This window comes from Oncorhynchus masou, chromosome 31 (assembly GCF_036934945.1).
Source record: "Oncorhynchus masou masou isolate Uvic2021 chromosome 31, UVic_Omas_1.1, whole genome shotgun sequence".
NCBI lineage: Eukaryota > Metazoa > Chordata > Actinopteri > Salmoniformes > Salmonidae > Oncorhynchus > Oncorhynchus masou.
This window is the reverse complement of record NC_088242.1, coordinates 41,017,058-41,035,972: the sequence shown is the minus strand read 5'-3', so window position 1 is coordinate 41,035,972 and position 18,915 is coordinate 41,017,058.

Genomic DNA, 18,915 nt, shown 5'->3' with positions numbered 1-18,915 from the left:
CTAACGGGGATCCAAATAAACAAATACACCCCCCCCCAACACACACACACATACTACACAGACAAACACACTACACATCCCTCCCCTCCCCCAGTCACACTGTATACACAGGGGTAAACAGGTTAGTATAGACTCTCCCTCTAGATAGAGAGAGCATGGCAGCAGTGTCCCGCGGAGGAGTAGAAGAAGGAGGGAGGACGATGTGCTGGTGATAAGACGGCAGCAACACGGGCGTCTTGGTTATCCCCCGTGGGCCCCTGGAGGCTGGGTGAAACACCGTGAGCTCTATTCCCGGAAAGGTTCCTGTCCTGACTGGACAACTAGCCTCTTTAATGGCCCCGGGCTGAGAGAGTGGTCCTCGTATAAGGGTCTCACTGTTGGGCCTTTACGGCCCCAGCTCTTACTGACATGCAAATATTTCCAGTGGTGGCCCAGATAGAAAACACAAACACGCAACCGTTGAAATTAGCTCGGAGAGAGGGGAAGAAGGGGGGGAGGGGAAGGGAAAGCCCTGCAGCTTCTCTCTCTCTCTCTCTCTCACGCTTTCTCTCTCTTGCTCTCTCAGTCATGTATACAGAGAGATATACAAACACTCACAAACATTCTGTACAGTGTACACGCACTATACAGACTTGCACAGACAAATGCATACACTCATTGATTTATGTCTGTATGTGTTTAATATTTTTAACACGAGTACGGAAATAAAGAAACGTGCTTAAAATGAACACGAGCCCGCACACACAAACGTGCAGATAATCAATTACATATGTTACATATACAATAACGTATACGTATTGAATGTGTTCTAAAAGCCAGAGTACAAACTGTCTATTCTCCAGTCATACACTGGAGATACATCTCCCTCGTCTTTCCTACCATGGACATTCAGGTCAGGTATTGAGAGACCTAAGAAAGTCAACACCAGTTGACGCACTGAGGTTTTTAGGCACACACTCTAAAACTCATCCCACTCCATGCCGTCAGGAATCCCACTCGGAATGTGGAAGCGACTGAGGGCCGGGTACATCTAAATAGCCTAAATGGGCTTCCTCTCCTTGTGTCCTTACTGAGAGAGAGAGAGAGAGAGAGAGAGAGAGAGAGAGAGAGAGAGAGAGAGAGAGAGAGAGAGAGAGAGAGAGATTAAGGGGATGAGAGAGAGAGGAGAGGAAGACACAGAGCTCGAAAGAGAGAGTGCGAAAGAAAAAGGGAGATGAAGGAGATAAAGGAAGAGAAACAGATATCAAAAGACCGAGAGAGAAGAAGAGAAATAGAGAGCTGTTCTGGCCACTCATCTCTTCAGCTGTTGACTTGGATGACTTCACACCACTGATCTCATTGGCCCAAACACACGGCTATGGTTACACACACTGACATCCGGCCTGGTTGGGGGGTCCAGCTGCCAACCACCACCCACCCAATACCATGGAAGACGGAAAGTTGAAACAACGTTGGCATTGGAAATTCTGCTCACAGGACACATTAGATGGTTCAATGAGAATGACACACACATTAATGGACACATATGCACGCAAGGATGCACACACGAACACACACAAAGGAGGGGATAGAGAGGTGGACTTGCTGGAGGGGGAAGCGCAGGACAGGGTGGAGGTCTGGGCAGGACCCCATCCCTTCATGTTGTAGGCAGACACCTGGACATAGTAATATGTCCCCTGTCACAGAACAACACAAAGAGATGGCATTAGCACAATGCACTATGAAATACAATGTAATTAAATCAATTAAACAAAATAAATTAAAAAAATGTTAACATTTTAATGGGTCTTTTTAATTATTACTTGAGTGTCTCTAATAGTGATACAGTTGACAAATGAAATATTCTCTTTCATAGCATATACAATGCGTTGGGTGGCAATGTTTGTCCCTGCATGTCTTATACTGTGTGTGTGCGTTGGTGTAACAAAGCCCAGCGGAAAAGCATTGTAGAGATTGTATTTAATATGCGTATGTGCTGCTTACTATCGAGTGCCTCCGCAGCTGATCATAACTCACTGAGGCCAGGCCCAACATCAGGTTTCCTTGACCCCTCGATGAACTACAGCTATTACAGCATGACCCAACAGCCACTTCCATCTCCATGTCTCTATCCATCCCTACATGTCTGTGTTGCAGTGTGTATGTGTTTCTATTGCTATCTCTATGTGTGCAAGCGTCCCTATGTATCATGCATCCCAGTGTGTGTGGGAGGCTCCCATCCCATGTCTACAACAGCCTACCACCACAGGCAACACGACACATGGTCTTGCTGTGGAACCAGCCTGCCCTCCCCTTTTCAGCCAGATCAATCAGGCAGCCGCCAGCCACTTCCTGACCCCATGCTGACTGCTGTTATGTGACGGTGGCTCCCGGGTCATACTGCACTGTGACAAGGGGCGGCATGTTGACAGGAGACACTCGTTTCACACCACTTCGATACAGCTATGACAGGAAGTGATTTTCTTGGCAGGTGAGTAGAGAATTTTCAAAATCAAATCCAATCAAATTCTAATGGTCACATACACGTGTTTAGTGTAATGCGGGTATAGCGAAATGCTTGTGCTTCTAGTTCCGTCAGTGCAGCAATATCTAACAAGTAATATCTAACAATATCACAACAAATACCTAATACACACAAATCTGTGTAAAATAATTGGATTTAAAATATATAAATTTATGGATGAGCAATGTCAGAGCGGCATAGACTAGGATACAGTAGATTGTATTCTATACTATGTAAACATATGAGATGAGTAATGCAAGATATGTAAACATTATTAAAGTGACTAGTGCTATTATTTAAAATGACTAGTGATCCATTTATTAAGTGGCCAGAGATTGGAGTCAGTATGTTGGCAGCAGCCTCTCTGTGTTAGTGAATGCTGTTTAACAGTCTGATGGCCTTGAGATAGAAGCTATTTTTCAGTCTCTCGGTTCCAGCTTTGATGCACCTGTACTGACCTCGCCTTCTGGATGATAGCGAGTTGAACAGGCAGATTCTCAGGTGGTTGTTGTCTTTGGTGATCTTTTTGGCCTTCCTGTGACACCGGGTGCTGTAGGTGTCCTCGAGGTCAGGTAGTTTTCCCCCTGGGATGCGTTGTGCAGACCTCACTACCCTTTAGAGAGCCTTACAGTTGTGGGCGGTGCAGTTGCTGAATCAGGCGGTGATACAGCCCGACAAGATTCTCTCAATTGTGCATCTGTAAAAGTTTGTGAGTGCTTTTGGTGACAAGCCGAATTTCTTCAGCCTCCTGAGGTTGAAGAGGCGCTGCCGCGCCTTCTTCACGACGCTGTCTGTTTGGGTGGACCAATTCAGCTTGTCCGTGATGTGTACGCCGAGGAACTTACTACCCTCTCCACTACTGTCCCGTCGATGTGGATAGGGGGTTGCTCCCTCTGCTATTTCCTGAAGTCCACGATCATCTCCTTTGTTTTCTTGATGTTGAGTGAGAGGTTATTTTCCTGACACCACACTCCCAGAGCCCTCACCTCCTCCCTGTAGGCTGTCTCATCATTGTTGTTAATCAAGCCTACTACTGTTGTGTCGTCTGTAAACTTGATGATTGAGTTGGAGGCGTGCATGGCCACGCAGTCATGGGTGAACAGGGAGTACTGGCACCCTCGTGCGGCCCCAGTGTTGAGGATCAGTGAAGTGGAGATGTTGTTTCCTACCTTCACCACCTGGGGGCAGCCCGTCAGGAAGTCCAGGACCCAATTGCACAGGATGGGGTTCAGACCCAGGGCCTCAAGCTTAATGATGAGCTTGGAGGGTACTATGGTGTTGAATGCATTCTTACATACACTACCATTCAATTGTTTGGGGTCACTTAGAAATGTCCGTGTTTTTGAAAGAAAAGCACATTTTCTGTCCATTAAAATAACATCAAATTGATCAGAAATACAGTGGAGACTATGTTAAATGTCTACACAGTGTAGACAATGTAGGAAATGACGACTGTAGCTGGAAATGGCTGGTTTTTATGGAATATTGACATGGGCGTACAGAGGCCCATTATCAGCAACCATCACTCCTGTTTTAGCTAATCCAAGTTTATCATCTTAAAAGGCTAATTGATCATTAGAAACCCCTTTTGCATTTATGTTAGCACAGCTGAAAACTGTTGTTATCATTACAGAAACAATAAAACTGGCCTTCTTGAGACTAGTTGAGTATCTGGAGTATCAGCATTTGTGGATTTGTTTACAGGCTCAAAATGGCCAGAAACATAGAACTTTCTTCTGAAACACTTCAGTCTATTCTTATTCTGATAAATGAAGGCTATCCCATGCGAGAAATTGCCAAGAAACTGAAGATCTCGTACAACGCTGTGTACTACTCCCTTCACAGAACAGAGCAAACTGGCGCTAACCAGAATGGAAGTACATTAGAGTGTCTAGTTTGAGAAACAAACACCTCCCAAATCCTCAACTGGCAGCTTCATCAAATAGTACACTCAAAACATCAGTCTCAAAGCCAATAGTGAAGATTCAACCCCCGGGATACTGGCCTTCCAGACAGAGTTCCTCTGTCCAGTGTCTGTGTTCTTTTTCCCATCTTAATCTTAGCTTTTTATTGGCTGGTCTAAAATATAGCTTTTTCTTTGCAACTCTGCTAGAAGGACAGCATCCTGGAGTCACCTCTTCACTGTTGACATTGAGACTGGTGCTTTGCGGGTACTATTTAATGATGATGCCTGTTGAGGACTTGTGAGGCGTCTGTAAACACACCAGCCAGCTGGTCTGCACATGCTCTGAGGATGCGGCTAGGGATGCCGTCTGGGCTGGCAGCCTTGCGAGGGTTAACATGTTTAAATGTCTTACTCATGTCAGCCCTGGAGACGGAGAGCCCACAGTCCTTGGTAGTGGGCCACGTCGGTGGCACTGTGTTATCCTCTAAGTGGGCAAAGAACGTGTTTAGCTTGTCCGGAAGCAAGACATTGGTGTCCGCGACGTGGCTGGTTTTCCTTTTGTACTGTGTGATTGTCTGTAGACCCTGCCACATACGTCATTGAATTGCAACTCCACTGTCTCTATGCTGATGTTTTGCCTGTTTGATTGCCTTGCGGAGTGAATCACTACTCTGTTTGTATTCTGCCATATTCCCAGTCACCTTGCCATGGTTAAATACGGTGGTTCCTGCTTTCAATTGTTTAGGTTTTTTCTGCCAAAAGGAGGGTGTGGGAGGGTCTTGCATGAAGTTGGAATAACAATGGTTGAGTGTTTTTCTAACATGAGTACTACAGTCAATATGCTGATGGAATTTAGGTAGCCTTTTCCTCAAATTTGCTTTGTTACAATCCACAAATACAATAAATGCAGCCTCAGGATTTATGGTTTTCAGTTTGCATAAAGTCCAGTGAAGTTCCTCCTCAAACCGTTGCGGTATCGGTTTGAGGGGGGAAATATGTGGCTGTGACAATAACCGAAGAGAATTCTATTGGGAGATAATACGGTCGGCATTTGATTGTGAGGTATTTTAGGTTGGTTGAACAAAAGGACTTGAGTTCCTGTATGTTATTACAAATACACCATTGTTAATCATGAAACATACACCCCCGCCCTTCTTCTTACCGGAGAGATGTTTATTCCTTTCGGCGTGGTGATCTGAGAACCCAGATGGCTGGACCGACTCTGACAGTATATCCCGAGAGAGCTATGTTTCCGTGAAACAGTACGTTACAATCCCTGTTGTCTCTCTGGAAAGAAACCCTTGCCCTGATCTCATCAACTTTGTTATCCACAGACGGAACATTAGCAAGTAATATACTCGGGTGGTGTGAGCGCCTCCTAAGTCGGACTAGAAGACTGCGTCGAGTTCCTCTTTTTCGCGAACCCTCTTTTTCACTAACCCTGATCCTTTTCCTAACCTTAACCTAAATATCCTAACCTGCTACATTAATTCTCCTAACCTGCTGTGTAAAATCTCCTAACCTGCTACGAAAAAGTAACTTCCGTATCGAAGTGGTGTTAAAAGAGTGTTTCTACATGGTGACAGGGCTTATAGGACCTATAGACACCAGGGGATTTCTCCTGCACAATAATGTCCAGGGGGTGCGTCTGTCTAAAATCAGGTTGTGTATTAGGGGGGATAACAAGCTGCTCTTTACATATGATATATCAAATCAAACTAAGTCAAGGTTTATTAGTCACCTACACAAACTCAGCACTGTCAAATACATTTATTTTCAGCAAACTTAACATGTGTAAATATTTGTATGAACATAACAAGATTCAACAACTGAGACATAATCTGAACAAGTTCCACATACATGTGACTAACAGAAATTGAATAATGTGTCCCTGAACAAAGGAGGAGTCAAAATCCAAAGTAACAGTCAGTATCTGGTGTGGCCACCAGCTGCATTAAGCTCTGCAGTGTATCTCCTCCTCATGGAGTGCACCAGATTTGCCAGTTCTTGCTGTGAGATATTACCCCACTCTTCCACCAAGGCACCTGCAAGTTCCCGGACATTTCTGGGGGAATGGCCCTCACCCTCCGATCCAACAGGTCCCAGACGTGCTCAATGGGTTTGAGATCCAGGCTCTTCGCTGGCCATTGCAGAACACTGACATTCCTGTCTTGCAGGAAATCACGCACAGAACGAGTAGTATGGCTGGTGGCATTGTCATGCTGGAGGGTCATGTCAGTATTAGTCTGAAGGAAGGGTACCACATGAGGGAGGAGGATGTCTTCCCTGTAACGGAGATTGTCTGCAATGACAATAAGCTCAGTCCGATGATGCTGTGACACATCGCCCCAGACCATGACGGACCCTCCACCTCCAAATCCATCCGGCTCCGGTGTAATGCTCATTCCTTCGATGACAAACGCGAATCCGACCATCACCCCTGGTGAGACTAAACCGCAACTCGTCAGTGAAGAGCACTTTTTGCCAGTCCTCTCTGGTCCAGCGACTGTGGGTTTGTGCCCACAGACGACGTTGTTGCCGGTGATATCTGGTGAGGATCTGCTACAAGCCCTCAGTCCAGCCTCTCTCAGCCTATTGCAGACAGTCTGAGCACTGATGGAGGGATTGTGCGTTCCTGGTGTAACTCGGGCAGTTGTTGTTGCCATCCTGTACCTGTCCCGCAGGTGTGATGTTCAGATGTACCGATCCTGTGCAGATGTTGTTACATGTGGTCTGCCACTGCGAGGACGATCAGCTGTCAGTCCTGTCTCCCTGTAGCGCTGTCTTAGGCATCTCACAGTACGGACATTGCAATTTATTGCCCTGGCCACATCTGTAGTCCTCATGCCTGCTTGCAGCATTCCTAAGGCACGTTCATGCAGATGAGCAGGGATCCTGGGCATCTTTCTTTTGGTGTTCTTCAGAGTCAGTAGAAAGACCTCTTTAGTGTCCAAAGTTTTCAGAATAGGCCACGGGCTATTATTGCATGTCTTGATACATTTAAGCAAAAAGAAATGACAAAGAACATGGGGAGATAACTCAGAAACACTGATTTTGGAATGAATGATCACTTCCCCACCGAGATCAATGAAAGGAGAAAAAAACTATATCCCATCATGAAGGAAAAGCGTTGCCTGAATCAACGAGTCTCCATGGTGATGGATAAACTTTATATCAACGGGCAACTGTATCAGGACTCTAGAGTGACTCCCTGGTTATTTTAATTTAATGTTTAAAACAGAGTTTGTGTGTTGTAGTGTATCATGACAACTTAAACTATAAGAAATACATGCTATATTGATCTCCACTTGATAAGGAAAGGGCTGCATATACATTTACATTTAAGTCATTTAGCAGACGCTCTTATCCAGAGCGACTTACAAATTGGTGAATTCACCTATATAGCTCAGGTTAATGTATGTAGCCTTCCTAACAAAATACATGAAGTTTTTAACTTGGTCAACATAAATAATATTCATATTTTGGCTTTGACTGAAACACATTTCGATGCATCTGTATATGATGGGCAAATGAACATTCATGGATATAGTCTACTGAGAAGAGACAGGAATAGGAATGGTTGGGGTGTAGCACTGTACATTCAGAATCATATACCTTATAAGAGGAGGGATGACCTTAATGTAGGTGAAATAGAGGCACTATGGGCTCAAGTACATCTACCTCACCAGGCACCCATATTGGTAGGATGTGTGTATAGACCTCCTAGCTCTAAGGTGTCCTATCTAGATGACTTATGTACTGGGTTTGACCAGACCACAGATACCAACAGAGATGTATTTATCTTGGGGGATTTTAATATAAATTGGAAGGATCACAATAATTCGATAAGAACAAAATTGATGAGATATGCTAAGAACTGTGGTTTGAAACAAATGGTTAATGATACTACTAGATCTTCAATTAAGTTGGGTCATCGTTCAGACACATGCATTGATCTGATTTTCTGTAATATACCATTGCAATGCTTAAAAGCCAGATCAATGCCAGTGGGCTGGACAGACCATAATATTGTGACCATAACCATGAACACCAATGTTCCAAAGAAACCCCCTAGGATTGTGGTCAAAAGAAATGTTAAAACATTTAATCATGAGTTATTTCTAAATGATTTAGCTGCTGTACCCTGGGAGCTGATTTTTCAGAGGATGATTTAAATCACGCTACAGAATGTTTTATTGATTTGCTCACTGAGGTAATGGACTATCATGCCCGTCCATCTCCATGGATTGATGATGAACTGGGTGAAGCTTTTTCTCAAAGAAATATGTCAAATATCTTAGCAGCCAAGTCAAAATTAGAAATTGATGAACAGAATTATAGAACATTACGTAATTATGCAGTTAAATTGAATCGAAGGGAAAAAAGTTATTTTACAACAATGCTTTTACTGATTGTAAAAATGATCCGAAAAAGGTATGGAACACAGTTAAGGGCTTACTTGATACATCTATCTCATCATGCCCATCTAGTGTGGAGGTTGACGGGAGAATAATAACAAAACCAGTTGATATTGCCAATCATTTTGCAGATTTTTTTACACAGAAAATTAAATTACTAAGCAACAATGTAGACATAAATTCTTCCAAACAAGCTATTGTCCAATGGATTGATGATCATATTATGAGCAATAATATCTGCTCTTTAAGTCTACAAACGGTGTCAGTGGAGGAGGTGTTAAACCTATTGAAGTCATTACCCGATGCTAAATCTACAGGTTCTGGTCTTATGGACAATTTTTTGCTTCGCTGTGCTGCTCCACAGATTGCAGTTCCACTGAGATACATATTTATACATATTTATATTACATATTTGGTCACTGGAAAAGGGGTTGTTTGCAAATGTATGGAAGCATGCGAAACTGTGTCCTATTCCGAAAGACTGCAAAGAACCCATTACTCCTGCCAATAGTCGACCAATTAGTCTACTCCCTACACTCAGTAAGATATTGGAGGGTATTGTGAGTAGACAAATGTGGGAGTATATGGAAAATAATTATCTGATTACAGCCAATCAGCATGCTTATCGCAAAAACCATTCCATTACAACTGCATTGGTTGACATGACTGACCAGTGGCTCAATGCTATGGATAATGGCAGGTTTGTAGGTGTACTATTTTTAGATTTCAGTGCAGCATTTGATTTAGTGGCTCATGAAATTATTTTGTCAAAATTAATGCATTATGGTTTTAAGGAGGTAGCATTGAATTGGGTACAGTCATATCTAACTGACAGGAAACAGTCCACCTATATCAATGGTTATTTTTCTTCCCCTAATGTGTTAACCTGTTGATGCTCTGGGGGCGCAATTTCATTTTTGGATGAAAAACGTTCCCGTTTTAAACAAGATATTTTGTCACAAAAAGATGCTCGACTATGCATATAATTGCTACCGTTCGAAAGAAAACACTCTGACGTGTCCAGAAATACAAAGATCTTCTCTGTGCGTGCCCTATAACGTGAGCTTCAGGCAAAACCAAGATGAGATGGCATCCAGGAAATGACAAGGATTTTTGAGGCTCTGTTTTTCATGATCTCCTTATATGGCTGTGAACGCAAGAGGAATGAGTCAACCCTTTCTGTCGTTTCCCCAAGGTGTCTGCAGCATTGTGACGTATTTGTGGGCAGATCATTGGAAGATTGACCATAACAGACCACATTTACCACGTGTCCGCCCGGTGTCCTGCGCCGAAATTGGTGCGCAAAGTCACCTGCCAGTATTTTTCCATGCGATACAGAGAGGAAAGCAAGCTTCCACGAACTGCATGTCAATGAAGAGATATGTGAAAAAACACCTTGAGGATTGATTCCAAACAACGTTTGCCATGTTTCGGTCGATATTATGTAGTTAATCCGGAAAAAGTTTCACGTTGTAGGTGACTGCATTTTCGGTTCGTTTCGGTAGCCAGACGCAATGTAGAAAACGGAACGATTTCTCCTACACACAGACGCTTTCAGGAAACACTGCGCATTTGGTATGTGACTGAGAGCCTCCTCATTGAAAACATCAGAAGCTCTTCAAAGGTAAATGATTTTATTTATTTGGTTATCTGGTTTTTGTGAAAATGTTGCGTGCTACATGCTACACAAAATGCTATGCTAGCTTTGCATACTCTTACACAAATTAGTCAATTTCTATGGTTCAAAAGCATATTTTGAAAATCTGAGATGACAGTGTTGTTAAGAAAAGGCTAAGCTTGAGAGCAAACGCATTATTTTAATTTTATTTGCGATTTTCAGAAATCGTTAACTTTGCGTTATGCTAATGAGCCTGAGGCTTTAGTCACAAACCCGGATCCGGGTTGGGGAGTTTCAAGAAGTTAAACTGTGGAATACCGCAGGGCAGCTGCCTTGGGCCACTTCTCTACTTAATATACACCAACGACCTTCCCTATGCCTTGGTTGAAACTCAAGCTACTATATTTGCAGATGATACTGCAATTTATGCAGCAAGACAATCGGTTCAACAGGTACAGCAAGCTTTGCAAGGAGATTTGGAGATTATCAGGAAATGGGTTTGCCAAAACAAACTTGCTTTAAACACCAAGAAAATCAAAGTTATGTTGGTCTGTTCAACTAGGAAAAGGCCAAAACAGCATGGGATACAATTAAGTATGGGAGGACTACAAATTGAAGAAGTGGCAAAAACCAAACTACTGGGAGTGCAGCTAGACAACTGCTTATCATGGTCGTCTCAAATAACTAATCTATGTAAAACAATTATTAAAACAGCATGCATTATCAGAAGGATAGCTAAATATTTACCAGGGAAAATCCTTCAGCAAATAACACAGGCATTGGTTGAGAGTCAAGTGAACTATTGTTCGGTGGTTTGGGGAAATGCATCATCTAGTGAAGTTAGGAGGCTGCAGAATGCACAGAATAAAGCAGCAAGGATTGTTTTAAAACGGAGATATGGTTCTTCTGTTGCAGTCATTCGCAGTGTCCTTGGTTGGTCATCAATCGACAAGATAATTGAAAAAAACATGCTTATCATGCTTAACATTTTATAATATACATCATTTAAAACGGCCAAGTTCTATTCACAATGGTATTCAGTTGGTAAGAGACAGACATTCCGTAAATACTAGGAATAGATTGTCCACCATCTATACGTTATCCAGACAGAAAAAAGAAATGGGCAAAATAACATTTCGATTTAGAGCAATAAAGAAATTGAATAAATTAACTGAGCAAACTGGAAACCTTTCAATATATAAGTGTAAACATTATTTAAAAACAATTTAAATATAGTATATAGAAATGTTGTGGGACTATAGTAGATGAAGAATCAATATTTTTTTAGATTGAGTATTTATTGGGTCATTATGCTAGTGTATTATGTATGTTTGTAATAGTGTGTTATATATGAAAGTGTGTTTGTATTATAAATTGTATTTTATTGTTAAGGACTCTTGGAAGATTAGTCCAAATGGGGACTAAAAGAGATCCTAATAAAATCAAATCAAATCAACCTTAATTGCCTCAGGGTCCTGAAAAAGCGATGTTTCTTTTTTTGACAAGTGTATTTTCAGATGTTATCACAGGTGCAGTAAAATGCTTGTGTTTCTAGCTCCAACAGTGCAGTAATAATACCTAGCAATACAAAACAATACAAACAAAATCCAGAAAGTAGAAAAAAAGAATATGAAGAATGATCGGAATGAGCAATGTCTGACTCTGGAAAGAAATATACATTGAGTATACAAAACATTAAGGACACCTTCTTCATATTGAGTTGCGCCCCACCCTTTGCCCTCATAGACTCTACAAGGCGTCGAAAGCGTTCCACAGGGATGCTGGCCTATGTTGACTACAATGCTTCCCACAGTTGTATCCACTACAATGCTTCCCACAGTTGTGTCCACTTGGCTGGATGCCCTTTTCTTGACACTTGTTGAGCATGAAATCTCAGCAGCTTTTCAGTTATTCACACAAACCAGTGCATCTGGCACATACTACCATACCCAGTTCAAAGAAAAGTAAATAGTTTGCCTTGCCCATTCAACTTCTGAATGGCACCCATACACAATCCATGTCCGAATTGTCTCAAGGCTTAAATCTCCTCCCTCTACAAATCAAATCCACTCAAATCCCACTTTAATAGAACTTACCGAGAAATGCTTACTTACAAGCCCTTAACCAACAATGCAGTTCAAGAAAGAGTTAAGAAAATATTTACAAATTAAACTAAAGCAACCAATAATAAAAAGTAACACAATAAAATAAAAATAACGAGGGTATATACAGAGGGTGCTGGTACTGAGTCAAAGTGCAGGGGTACAGGTTAGTCGAGGCAATTTGTACATGTAAGTAGGGGTTAAAGTGACTATGCATAGATAATAAACAGCAAGGAGCAACAGTGTGAAACTGTGTCAATGTAAATAGTCCGGGTGGCCATTTGATTAATTGTTCAGCAGTCTTATGGCTTGGGGATAGAAGCTGTTAAGGAGGCTTTTGGTCTTAGACTTGACCCTCCGGTACCTCTGTTTTATTCACTGCTTTAGCATCCTGATGTCCTAGCCGTGTCTGAATCCTGGCTTAGGAGGGCCACCAAAAATTCAGAAATTTCTATCCCCAACTACAACATTTCCTCTAAGATAGAACTGCCAAAAGGGGTGGAGTTGCAATCTATTCCAGAGATAGCCTGCAGTGTTCTGTCCTACTATCCATATCTGTGCCCAAACAGTTTGAGCTTCTTCTTTTAAAAATACACCTTTCCAGAAATAAGTCTCTAACTGTTGCCGCTTGTTATAGACTCCGCTCAGTCCCCAGCTGTGACCTGGACACCATATGTGAATGAATTGCCCCCCGTTTAGCTTCAGAGTTTGTACTGTTTGGTGGCCTAAACTGGGATATGCTTAAATCAAATCAAATCAAATGTATTTACATAGCCCTTCGTACATCAGCTGATATCTCAAAATGCACAAAAACCCAGCCTAAAACCCCAAACAGCAAGCAATGCAGGTGTAGAAGCACGGTGGTTAGGAAAAACTCCCTAGAAAGGCCAACACCTAGGAAGAAACCTAGAGAGGAACCCGGCTATGTAGGGTGGCCAGTCCTCTTCTGGCTATGCCGGGTGGAGATTATAACAGAACATGGCCAAGATGTTCAAATGTTCATAAATGACCAGCATGGTCCAGTAATAATAAGGCAGAACAGCTGAAACTGGAGCAGCAGCACGGCCAGGTGGACTGGGGACAGCAAGGAGTCATCATGTCAGGTAGTCCTGAGGCATGGTCTTAGGTCTCAGGTCCTCCGAGATAGAGAAAGAAATAAAGAGAGAAAGGGAGAATTAGAGAGAGCACACTTAAATTCACACAGGACACCGAATAGGAAAGGAGAAGTACTCCAGATATAACAAACTGACCCTAGCCCCCCGACACATAAACTACTGCAGCATAAATACTGGAGCCTGAGACAGGAGGGGTCAGGAGACACTGTGGCCCCATCAGAGGACACCCCCAGACAGGGCCAAACAGGAAGGATACAACCCCACCCACTTTGCCAAAGCACAGCCCCCACACCACTAGAGGGATATCTTCAACCACCAACTTACCATCCTGAGACAAGGCCGAGTATAGCCCACAAAGATCTCCGCCACGGCACAAACCAAGGGGGGGCGCCAACCCAGACAGGAAGATCACATCAGTGACTCAACCCACTCAAGTGACGCACCCCTCCCAGGGACGGTATGAAAGCGCCCCAGTAAGCCAGTGACTCAGCCCCTGTAATAGGGTTAGAGGCAGAGAATCCCAGTGGAAAGAGGGGAACCGGCCAGGCAGAGACAGCAAGGGTGGTTCGTTGCTCCAGAGCCTTTCCGTTCACCTTCCCACTCCTGGGCCAGACTACACTCAATCATATGACCCACTGAAGAGATGAGTCTTCAGTAAAGACTTAAAGGTTGAGACCGAGTTGCGTCTCTTACATGGGTAGGCAGACCATTCCATAAAAATGGAGCTCTATAGGAGAAAGCCCTGCCTCCAGCTGTTTGCTTAGAAATTCTAGGGACAATTAGGAGGCCTGCGTCTCGTGACCGTAGCGTACGTGTAGGTATGTACGGCAGGACCAAATCAGAGAGATAGGTAGGAGCAAGCCCATGTAATGCTTTGTAGGTTAGCAGTAAAACCTTGAAATCAGCCCTTGCCTTAACAGGAAGCCAGTGTAGGGAGGCCAGCACTGGAGTAATATGATCAAATTTGTTTGTTCTAGTCAGGATTCTAGCAGCCATATTTAGCACTAACTGAAGTTTATTTAGTGCTTAACACCCCGGCCGTCCTACAATCTAAGCTAGCTGCCCTCAATCTCACACAAATTTTCAAGGTACCTACCAGGTACAACCCTAAATCCATAAACATGAGCACACTCATAGATATCATCCTACCCAACTTGCCCTCTGAATATACTTCTGCTGTTTTCAGCCAGGATCTCAGCGATCACTGCCTCATTGCCTGCGTCCGTTATGGGTCAGCGGTCAAACGACCACCCCTCATCACTGTCAAACGCTCCCTAAAACTCTTCAGCAAGCAGGCCTTTCTAATCGACCTGGCCCGGGTATCCTGGAAATATTTTGACCTTATTCCGTCAGTAGAGGATGTCTGGTTATTCTTAAAAAAGTGCTTTCCTCACCATCTTAAATAAGCATGCCCCCCCTAAGAACAGATATAGCCATTGGTTCACTCCAGACTTGACTGCCCTTGACCAGCACAAAAACATCCTGTGGTGTACTGCATTAGCATCGAATAGCCCTTGTAATATGCAACTTTTCAGGAAAGTTAGGAGCCAATATACACAGGCAGTTAGGAAAGAAAATGCTTTCTGTATCCAAATCCGGCTTTAAACTTCTTCACAACAGTATCTCGGACCTGCCTGGTGTGTTCCTTGTTCTTCATGATGCTCTCTGCGCTTTTCACGGACCTCTGAGACTATCACAGTGCAGGTGCATTTATACGGAGACTTGATTACACACAGGTGGATTGTATTTATCATTATTAGTCATTTAGGTCAACATTGGATCATTCAGAGATCCTCACTGAACTTCTGGAGAGAGTTTGCTGCACTGAAAGTAAAGGGGCTGAATAATTTTGCACGCCCAATTTTTCAGTTTTGGATTTGTTAAAAAAGTTTGAAATATCCAATAAATGTTGTTCCACTTCATGATTGTGTCCCACTTGTTGTTGATTCTTCACAAAAAATACAGTTTTATATCTTTATGTTTGAAGCCTGAAATGTGGCAAAAGGTCGCAATAAAGGCCGAATACTTTCGCAAGTCACTGTAGTCTGGGTAGCCATTTGACTAGATGTTCACGGGTCATATGCCTTGAGGGTAGAAGCTGTTTAGAAGCCTCTTGGACCTAGACTTGGCACTCCGGTACAGCTTGCCGTGCGGTAGCAGAGAGAACAGTGTATGAATAGGGTGGCTGGAGACTTTGACAATTTTTAGGGCCTTCCTCTGACACCGCCTGGTATAGAGGTCCTGGATGGCAGGGAGATTGGCCCCAGAGATGTACTAGGCCATTCGCACTACCCTCTGTAGTGCCTTGCGGTTGGAGGCCGAGCAGTTGCCATACCAGTCAGTGATGCAACCAGTCAGGATGCTCTCGATGGTGCAGCTGTAGAACCTTTTGAGGATCTGAGGACCCATGCCAAATCTTTTCAGTCTCCTGAGGGGGAATAGGTTTTGTCGTGCCCCATTTTTCGTTTTCCATTGGTTTCGTCTTGTCTTCCCACACACCTGTTTTCAATCCCATTCATTACCTGTTGTGTATTTAACCCTCTGTTTCCCCTCATGTCTTTGTCAGAGATTGTTTTATTGTCAGTGTTGTTTATTTGTTGTGTTGGTGCACGACGGGTCCTCGTACCCATGTTTGTTCATGTCTGTACTGTTTAGTGTTATGGAGCATGTTCTGTGGACATTTATTAAAAGACTCCATTTACACTCCATTTTGACTCTCCTGCGCCTGACTTCCCTGCCACTTATACACATGGCGCTGACAAAACTGCCTGTTACTCAGGCCCAGAAGCTAAGATATGCATATAATTGGTCGATTAAACTGCCTGCTCCTCAGTCCCAGTTGCTAATACAGTATATGCATATTATTATTAGTATTGAATAGAAAACACTCTGACGTTTCTAAAACTGTTTGATTGATGTATGCGAGTACAACAGAACTCATATGGCAGGCAGCAACCTGAGAAGAAATCCAAACAGGAAGAGGGAAATCTGAGGTTGGTCGATTTTCAACCCAGCCCCTATTGAATACACAGTGGGATATGGATAAAGTTGCACTTCCTAGGGCTTCCACTAGATCTTTGTGTCAGTGGTCTAGCAGAGAGCCAGGTCCTGGTCATGCACATTTCACAAGATAGCGACCAGCGTTCCATGGCTTCTCTACAGTCATAGGAATTCTCCGGTTGGAACTTTATTGAATATTTATGATAACATCCTAAAGATTGATTCTATACTTAGTTTGACAAGTTTCTTTGACCTGTAATATAACTTTTTGAAGTTTTGGTCCGACGTTCGTATGGACCTGCACGAGCGTTTGGATTTGTGTACTAAACACGCTAACAAAAGTAGCTACTTGGACATAAATAATGGACATTATCGAACAAATCAAGCATTTATTGTGGAACTAAGATTCCTGGTTTTTCCATTAAGTTTTTTTAAAATCTGACACAGCGGTTGCATTAACATTTATAGCGCAGGCTCGACAACATTCAGCTGAAAAGGCAGTGTGCGAAATACAAAAATATTTTTTGAAATATGTAACTTTCACACATTAACAAGTCCAATACAGCAAATGTAAGATAAACATCTTGTTAATCTACCCATCGTGTCCGATTTCAAAAATGCTTTACAGCGAAAGCACCACATATGATTATGTTAGGTCATAGCCAAGTCGAAAAAGCACAGCTATTTTTCCAGCCAAAGATAGGAGTCACAAAAAGCAGAAATATAGATAAAATGAATCACTAACCTCTGATGATCTTCATCAGATGACACTCATAGGACATCATGTTACACAATACATGTATGTTTTGTTCGATAATGTGCCTATTTATATTTTAAACAATCTCAGTTTACATTGGCGCCTTACGTGCAGTAATGTTTTGATTCCAAAACTCAAACTCCAGAAATACTCATAATAAACATTGATAAAAGATACAAGTGTTATTCAAAGAATTAAAGATAGACTTCTCCTTAATGCAACCGCTTTGTCAGATTTCCAAAAAAACTTTACGGAAAAAGCATAATCTGAGAACGGCGCTCAGAACCCAAAACAGCCAGAGGATTATCAGTGGGACTGTTGTGCTAACGTAGGCTCATGGGATTAGCATGAGGTTGTAAGTAACAAGACATTTATATTCTTGTTATTCTAACTGGACTGTGCAATTTACAGTAGCTATCACAGTGAAATAATATGCTATTGTTAGAGGAGAGTGCACAGTTATGATCTTGCAAATGTATTAATAAACCAGTTAGGCACATTTGGGCAGACTTGACACAACATTTTGAACAGAAATGCAATGCTTCATTGGATCAGTATCATTTGCACATACTCTGCTGCCATCTAGTGGCCAACATTTAAGTTGCTCCCAGATTCCTAAATCATATATTGGCCTTTCTCTTGCGTTTCAAATATGATGATTTTTTTATCTTGCATTATCGTTTACCAGATCTAATGTGTTATATTCTCCTACATTAATTTCACATTTCCACAAACTTCAAAGTGTATCCTTTCAAATAATATCAAGAATATGCATATCCTTGCTTCAGGTCCTGGGTATGGCATTTTAGGCAAAAATTGAAAGAAGGGGTCCAATCCTTTAAGAGGTTTTAAAGGAGAACACAGACACGCTACACACACTCATAAAAGAAGCACACACGCACACATAGGCCTACACACTCATACACACACACATGTACTGTATGCATACATACACCAGGGAGGACGGTTATGTTCATGAGCATGGCCTTATTTCTATTACAGCATATTGGATGATTGTCATTCATATTCCATTCACCCAGTTCAATGTAACATCGATAGGTTTAGCCTTCTACATGATACAAAAATGTTTCCTATACCCATCATGAGGTTTCTACAACACTGACACATTCAATATCGCACACTCTGGGCTGCATCTAGCTGATCTAGATAATAATTAGTCCAACAGTTGCAAACAAGAGTTTCCTGGACACATTCAGGTATGTTTATCCTCGTTTTCTTCCTTTTGCTTCCGTTTAAGAAACGTTGTTTTGACCCCTAATCACACTCCACTAACATAGCAGCCACATTCCTTCTTGCATCTACACACTTTCTTCTCACCTTTTCCCTTCACTTGTGGACTTCAATGCACAACACATAAGCTGTATGTGACCAAGTGAAAAAAATCTTTCCAAGCCAAACCATATCATAACCGCTACTCACAGCCTACATTGTTGTCACCATATTAGCTATATTAACGCCATAGTCAGCATAGCTAA